An 8116-nucleotide genomic window follows, 5' to 3' on the forward strand; every position below is an offset into this window, starting at 1 on the left:
GGAGGCGACACGCAAGGCGCTGCTTACCGGCGGCGCAAACATCCTCCAGGCGCAGCGCGAGCTGAACCTAACCCTACGTGAGTACAACGCTGCCCATGGCTTTGCTTCAGTTAGCGCTCATGCCGCTAGGATGCCGGAAAACCGGCTTAAGGCTCGCAATCTAGATCAGGATTTGCGTAAGGAAATTCATGCCGGCAAAAGTACCTCTGCATCTGTGAGTATCGTAGAGAAACCTAAGTACAGTAGTCCGGATAAAACTATAAAAGCTGCTAAGGCCGCTATGGAGATGTGTGACTCGCTATCCGGCGAGGCTCTGGCAAAGCAACAGGATAGAGTTAGAGAGCTGCTTGATACCATACATGCACAAAATGATGAGCTTGCTAGGATGAACAAAGGTGCGCTAGAGTCAAAATCGATCCGGGTCGACAAAAGTTGCCGGAAGCAAGTCCCAAGGGCAGGCCTCGTCCCCCCATCCGGATAAAAGAAGGGAAAAAGAAACGAATGCGCGGCAAATGACCGTGTATGATCCGGTCGACAAGAGTTAGTGGGCCAAAATCGATCTGGTCGACAAAAGTTGCCGGAAGCAAGTCCCAGGGGCAGGCCTCGTCCCCCCATCCGGATAAAAGAAGGGAAAAAGAAACGAATGCGCGGCAAATGACCGTGTATGATCCGGTTCTTGCCGGAAAACAAAAAGCCGGGCCACATGATGCCAGAGAAAAAAGCTATGGAGCAGGTCGCGGCTATGCCGGAAATAGCTATGCGCGGAATGGTTATGCCGGAAACAATCATGCCGGTAGACGCGAAACCGGGCAAAATTATCGAGCTGCAAGGGAAGCGTATGCTGAAGAGGAAATGCGACCACCAAGGTACCGGCAGGCAAGAGCCGCAGAACCAGAAAGATATGAAGAAGGAGATTCCGAGGTGGAACGAGTCAGAGCCTACCGGAACCCTTTGGGGGAACGTGTGGGGGAAAGATGCTTGCCAGGCCAGGATGCAAGGCACAGGCTGGACAGAGTGCATCTTTCCGAAATAATCGAATCTGAGGGTCCTCCTGGCCCAAAGTGCTTTGGCCCGCGAATCATGGGAGAAGAGCCACCGGTGCGTAATTTCCAATTGCCCCGGGACACAAAAACATACGATGGCACAACTAAGCCGGAAGATTGGCTGGCGGACTATGTCACAGCTGTCTATGTAGCTGGTGGCGGAGTAAACCGGCGTTGGGCGTTAAGAATCATACCGTCCTACCTAGTAGGGCCCGCGCGTATCTGGCTTAATAACTTGCCGGCAGGAAGCGTAAACGGATGGTTGGACTTTGAGGAAGCATTTGTGAGCAACTTCAGCAGCACTTACAAGAGGCCCAACCGGGCCCAGCAGCTCGCCTTGTGCCAGCAGCGTGCAAGTGAAACAGACCGGGACTATCTCACCCGGTGGAACTCAACGAGAAACACGTGTGAAGGAGTGATTGAAGCACAAGCGATTGCTTGGTTCAGCTCAGTGGATGCCGGAGAGGATCACAACCGTGGCAAAGGCTGCAGAGAAACATGCCAAGCACTTTGGCTGAAATGATGCGAGTGGCGGAAAACTATGCGTTGGGAGACCCACTGCAACCGGCTGTGCAAGCCGAACCGGCGCAGTCAAACCAACCCCGGCAAGATCAACACCGAGATAACCGACACAACAAAAGAAGGGAAGATTTTCCGGATCGAAGGTACGGTCCGCAACAAGTAGCCGCGGTACAGGAAAATTCTGGCCCTAGCGGAAACCAGAGGCAGAAAACCGGATCGCAGCCATGGGCGGGTCCTAAGAAGAAATGGGTTCAAAAGGAAGGATGAGGACAGAAAAAAGATTGGCAAGAGCATACGAGATACACCATGGAAGCGGCTATGGACATGCCGTGCAACCTGCATACCCCACATCCATCGAAGCCGGCGAACCACTTAACGAAAGATTGTTCCTGGATCAAGCACTTGATGCTGAGAGGAGCGGCAAAAGATGCGCAAGCGCATGGCTCGTTCCACAAGCATCGCCGCCCTCGCACGACATGCTACACCAAGCACCCATTACCACCACCACTACCGCTACCGAGCCAATACCATACCGGTACAACAATACCAGCAAGTTAACCGGGTGGAGGAAAATCATGATCAACCACCTCCGCCGGCACCTTTAGGCCGGAATGTTTACGAGGACCTACATTTGTGTTGTGTTGTCTTTGTCACTGAGCCAACCGACAGGCAAAGTGTGCATCGCCGCTCCATGGAAGTAAACGCCGTGATGCCGGCAGTTCCCAAGTACATGTTGTGGTCAGATCAGGAAATCACCTGGTCGTTCAAGGATCACCCCAAGATCATGCCGAATCCGGGTGGTTACGCTCTTGTTGTGGACCCAATCATGCGAGGGCCAGAAACTCGAGTCAAGTTCAGCAAAGTGCTGATAGACAATGGAAGCAGCATAAACATCATGTACAAGCATACGATGCGCACGCTGGGGATAACAGAAAACATGCTTCAACCAACTCACACAACGTTCCATGGAATCGTTCCGGGACTGTCCTGTGCGCCGGTAGGAAAAGTCCGGGTGGATGTGTCTTTCGGAGGACGTGACAATTGCCGGGTGGAAAACATTCTGTTTGAAGTGGTGGACCTGGACAGTCCTTACCATGCGTTGTTGGGGAGACCGGCATTGGCAGCTTTCATGGCCTCAACTCACACGGCCTATCTCAAAATGAAGATGTCGGCACCTCGTGGACCCTTTACTGTGGTGGGAAACTACAAAGTCTCACTGGAAACAGCGTCTGCCGGATCAAACCTAGCGGAATCGCTGGTGATCGCGGAGGAAAAAAGAAGGATGCAAACTGCAGTTGCGCTGGCTCAATCCTCACAGTTGAGCTTAGCAGCAATGAGTGGAAACTTGGGCACACCGGCATTCAAGCCGACGAATGAAACAAAGGACATCGTGCTGGATCCGGCTTACCCAGAGCGCACCGTTCGTATCGGTGCCGGCCTGAACCAAGCATAGGAAAGCGCGCTCGTTAGCTTCCTCCGTGAGAATCGGAATATCTTTGCCTGGTCTACTGATGACTTGGTGGGTGTTCCGAGGAAGCTGGCTGAGCACTCTCTAAACGTCCGAAAGGATGCCAAGCCGGTGTGACAACCTTTGCGCCGGTTCGCTGAAGATAGGAGGAAGATCATCGGAGAAGAGGTGACCAAACTGTTGGTTGCCGGTTTCATCGTGGAGGTCACGCATACAGAGTGGCTGGCCAATCCGGTGATGGTCGAAAAGAAGAAAGATGAGAACCTGGAGGCAAAAGCTCCAAAGGTGTGGCGCATGTGCATCGACTACACCAACCTCAACAAAGCTTGCCCGAGAGATCCTTTCCCTCTACCCCGGATCGATCAAGTGATTGATTCTACCGCTGGGTGTGAGTTGTTGTCTTTCCTTGATGCTTATTCCGGTTTCCACCAAATCCCCCTGAAAAAGGAAGATCAAATAAAAACTGCGTTCATTACCCCGCACGGGGCTTATTGCTATGTCACTATGCCTTTTGGTTTGCGCAACGCTGGTGCAACATACCAGCGATGTATGCAAAAATGCTTGTTTGATCAAATTGGAAAGAATGTGCAAGTCTATGTAGACGATATCGTGATAAAAACTAAGGTAAAAGACACCCTAATTGACGATATCCGGCAAACATTTGATAACTTGAGAAGGTTCCGGATGAAACTTAATCCGGCAAAATGTACCTTCGGTGTCCCTGCCGGTAAGCTGCTTGGTTTCCTTGTGTCAAGCCGGGGCATTGAAGTGAATCCGGTAAAAATCCGGGCAATAGAAAGAATGACTATCCCGCAGGAACTAAAGGATGTGCAAAAGTTTACCGGAAGCTTGGCGTCGCTAAGCCGGTTCATAAGCAGGTTGGGAGAAAAGGCTTTGCCGCTCTATGCCTTAATGAAAAAATCAGATACTTTCGTCTGGACCCCACAGGCAGACGCAACGTTCAAAGAGCTAAAAAAGATGCTAGCCACAGCACCGGTGTTGGCCTCGCCTTTGGAGAGAGAGCCCATGTTGTTGTACATAGCAGCAACTAACCGGGTTGTGAGTGTTGTGGTTGTGGTAGAAAGAGAGGAAGAAGAAAAAATCGTGTAGTGGCCGGTATACTACTTGAGCGAGGTGCTCTCCCTCTCAAAACAAAACTACCCCCACTTCCAAAAGATGACCTACGGCGTGTACATGGCCGCCACCAAGCTCAAACACTATTTCGAGGAGCACCCCATGAAAGTGGTGAGTGAAGCACCCATTTCAGATATCATGGGCAACAAAGATGCCAGCGGCAGGATTGCGAAATGGGCAATTCAACTGTCACCGTACGTGCCGGTATACGAAAGAAGAGATGCCATAAAATTACAAGCCTTGGCTGACTTCCTGGTTGATTGGGCGGAAATGCAATACAAGCCGCCGGAGCACAAAATAGAATACTGGAAGATGCATTTTGACGGATCCAAGCTCAAAGAGGGCCTAGGTGCCGGTGTGGTACTCACCTCACCAAAGGGAGATCATCTTCGGTATGTTTTGCAAGTGCATTTCAGAGCATCGAACAATGTCACTGAGTATGAGGCTCTAATTCATGGGCTCAAGGTCGCAAAAGAAATCGGTGCACACCGGATCATTTGCTACGGCGATTCAGATCTTGTGGTGCAGCAGCGTTCCGGAGATTGGGATGCAAAAGATGCCGACATGGCCTCATACCGGTTTCATGTGCAAAAGATTGCCGGCTTCTTTGAAGGGTGTGAGTTTCACCATGTGCCGCGAGCTGAAAATGATGTCGCGGATGCTTTATCCAAGCTAGGTTCGTCCAGGCAAGAGATTCCTCCCGGAATAGCCTTGGCACACTTAAGAGTTCCATCAATCAAGCCAAGTCCGGAGTTGGAATCAATTTTCGTACCGGAAGCACGTGGTGCCGATGGATATTGACGAAGGAAACCCGGGGACTGTTCCGGCACACTCGGGGACTGCTCCGGCAAACCCGGGGACTGCTCCGGTAAGCTCGGGGACTACGACGCCCATACCGGAAGAAGTAATGCTTGTGGACAGCATGGACATAGACGTGCCGGTGTTTGTGGTTAGAGAAGCACCATCTTGGGTTAAACCTATTAAGGAATTCCTGATCAACGACACCATGCCGGTTGACGAAACTGAGTCAAGGAGGATCCAGCGGAGAGCTAAAGCATACACCTTCATTAATGGCGAGGTGTACAAGAGAAGTGTTACCGGTGTCCTTCAAAGGTGTGTGGAACCGGAAGAGGGAAAAGACATGCTCAAGGAGATTCACCAAGGAGAGTGTGGGCACCACGCTTCATCAAGGGCGCTGGTGGCAAAAGTATTCCAGCACGGATTCTATTGGCCCACTGCTTTGGAAAATGCTGAGGATTTGGTAAGAAAATGCAATGGTTGCCAGATGTACGCCAAGCAAAATCATACCCCAGCTTCCGGCTTAAAAACCATACCGTTAACATGGCCATTTGCTGTTTGGTGCCTTGACATGGTTGGCCCATTCAAAACCGCAAGAGGAAACATGACCCACATCTTGGTGATGGTGGATAAATTCACCAAATGGCTGGAAGTGAAGCCTATTGCAAAATGTGATGGCCAGACAGCGGTGAAGTTCCTAAAAAATGTCATCCTCCGGTATGGATATCCGCATAGCATCATAACTGACAATGGCTCAAACTTTGCCCAAGGAGAATTCAAGCGGTTCTGTGAGAACAACAATATCCGGCTAGATTCGTGCTCGATGGCACACCCGCAAGGCAATGGCCAAGTTGAAAGAACCAATGCACTGGTGCTTTCCGGTATAAAACCAAGGCTCATTGAACCACTCGAAAAGACACCGGGCTGTTGGCTCGATGAGCTACCATCAGTGATGTGGAGCATAAGAACAACTCCAAACCGGTCTACCGGATACACTCCATTCTTCATGGTTTACAGAGCAGAAGCGGTAATACCAACCGACATTCTCCATGACTCACCAAGGGTACAACTCTATACTGAAAAAGAGGTAAAAGAGGCCCGAGAAAACGATATGGACTTGCTGGAAGAAGCAAGAGAACTGGCGTTGGCAAGAACAGCCATTTACCAGCAAAACCTCAGACGCTATCACAGCCGGAAGGTTAACTTGAGAGTTTTCCGGGAAGGAGATTTGGTGCTACGCCTAGTTCAATGCACTGAAGGCCGCCATAAGCTTTCACCTCCTTGGGAAGGGCCATTCATTGTAAGCAAATCTGCACAATGATGCCTACTACTTGATTGACGCACAGGAATGGAAAGAAGGAAAGGCGGACAAATCCGGAGATGAGACCAAGCGTCCTTGGAACATAGCATTGTTGCGCCCTTTCTACTCATGAAGTTGTACTGTAAGAAGTTCCTTTTTGTACCTTATGCTATGAATAAAAGAATCCGGCACCTCGAATGTTTCTCGGGGACTGCCTCTATCAAACTTGCATGTAATATGTTTATTTTTTCCGTTTACCGGTTGCTTGTTGAACATCTTTTCTTTCCGGTTTAGTAACGTGCTAAACCTACCAGAGTCTTCGACTCTGCTGCTGTCCGCAAACCGGCTTCATGGCAAGCAAGATAAACCGGTAGGCATTAAGCACGTGAACTGCGAAAAGAGGAAGTGGGAACGGACAATCCGGAAAAGCTTAACTAACCCCGGTTTTACCGGTTTTTTGTGAAAAATTTCGAACTTTTCCTAAGTTCAAGGAAGTGTTCGCTTGGCAAAAGAACTTTGTAACTCATACGCCAAAGCACCCAAAAGAGGTAGGCAGAGGCAAAGGGAAAGAACCAAGTGCGCATCAAATTGGATGCGGAAATGATTCCGGAATCTTCACAGTGCAAGATAAAGACAAATAACAAAGGCAACATGCTAAGTTAACAAACCAACATAACTTAATAAGATACCGGTATGCAAGACACCGGCATAAAAGTTGTACCACAACCAAAAGGATAAGTTTTATCTTACATCATAAACCCCGGCATACCGGGGTAGAATTTAATAAGCATTGTTTTGAGTTAACAGACACAACAGAGAGTCTTCAGGCAACGGGGGCTTCAGGGGGAGCATCACCGGCCTCTGGAGCTTCCGGGGGCGCATCTTCGGCATCCTCTTCTTCCTCCTCCTCTTCTTCTCCTTCGTCGTTGAGCCAATCTTTGACTCCAGGAGGAGGGGGAATAAAGGTGCGAACCGAGGCGTACTCCGCGATTCGGTAGGCACGGTCCTTCCGCTTCGCGGTGAGGACCGGATCCGTGTCGGTGGGAGCATCCTGGCGCAAGGTATGGAGCGCGTCCAAGTCCAGATGCACGTACCAGGAGCAGGCGACGCGTAACGCCGCATCCGCTCCGGCACGAGCCGCAGAGCACTGCCACTCGCGGATCCTACGCCCGGCATCTTTCAGCCGCTCGGAGGTGAGCGTCAGGTTTGCCGGCAGCGCTTCTCCTGGCCACAAGACCTTATAGAGCTGGATCGCTACGTCAGGCAGGTCGGCGAGATGCCGGTCCATAGCGCGCATATGCTGGATGCGGGCAGAAAGGGCAACCAAGTGATCATAAGGATCCCAAGGTGCGGCCAGATTCTGGAATTGCTGCGCAATCCGGCGATCTGAAACTTTCTTTTGCGCGTGCACCTCCGAGTCCGGAAAGAGTCCTACAAAATAAAGGAAAGACATAAGGAAAATGCTACCGGAACATATAAGCTTATAAGCAAAGCCGGAAAAGAAAGAAGAAACACTTACTGAGGGCGAGCGCATCGGTTCGCGTGACCAGCTCATCGTACTCCTTCTGCTCCGCGGTTAAGCGGGCGACCTGGTCTTCGGCAGCCTTCCGGAACTTGCCCATTTCCTCCAGCTCCGCCCTTAGCACCGTAGTGGAGTTGGCGGAATCATCCACAACCTCCGCCAGCCTGGCCTCGGCTGCTGCCTTGGCATCCTTTAGCTCTTGGTCATGCCGGAGCGCGGCCTGGATAGCCTGGTCCTTAAGCTCCCTGGAGATAGTCTTCTGGGCATCCAGGGCCTTCTGGTGATCCCGGATGAGCTGCTCCTTTTCAGCTGAAATCCGGAAAAAGAAA

Source organism: Lolium rigidum, chromosome 1, assembly GCF_022539505.1.
Source record: "Lolium rigidum isolate FL_2022 chromosome 1, APGP_CSIRO_Lrig_0.1, whole genome shotgun sequence".
Taxonomy (NCBI): Eukaryota; Viridiplantae; Streptophyta; class Magnoliopsida; order Poales; family Poaceae; genus Lolium; species Lolium rigidum.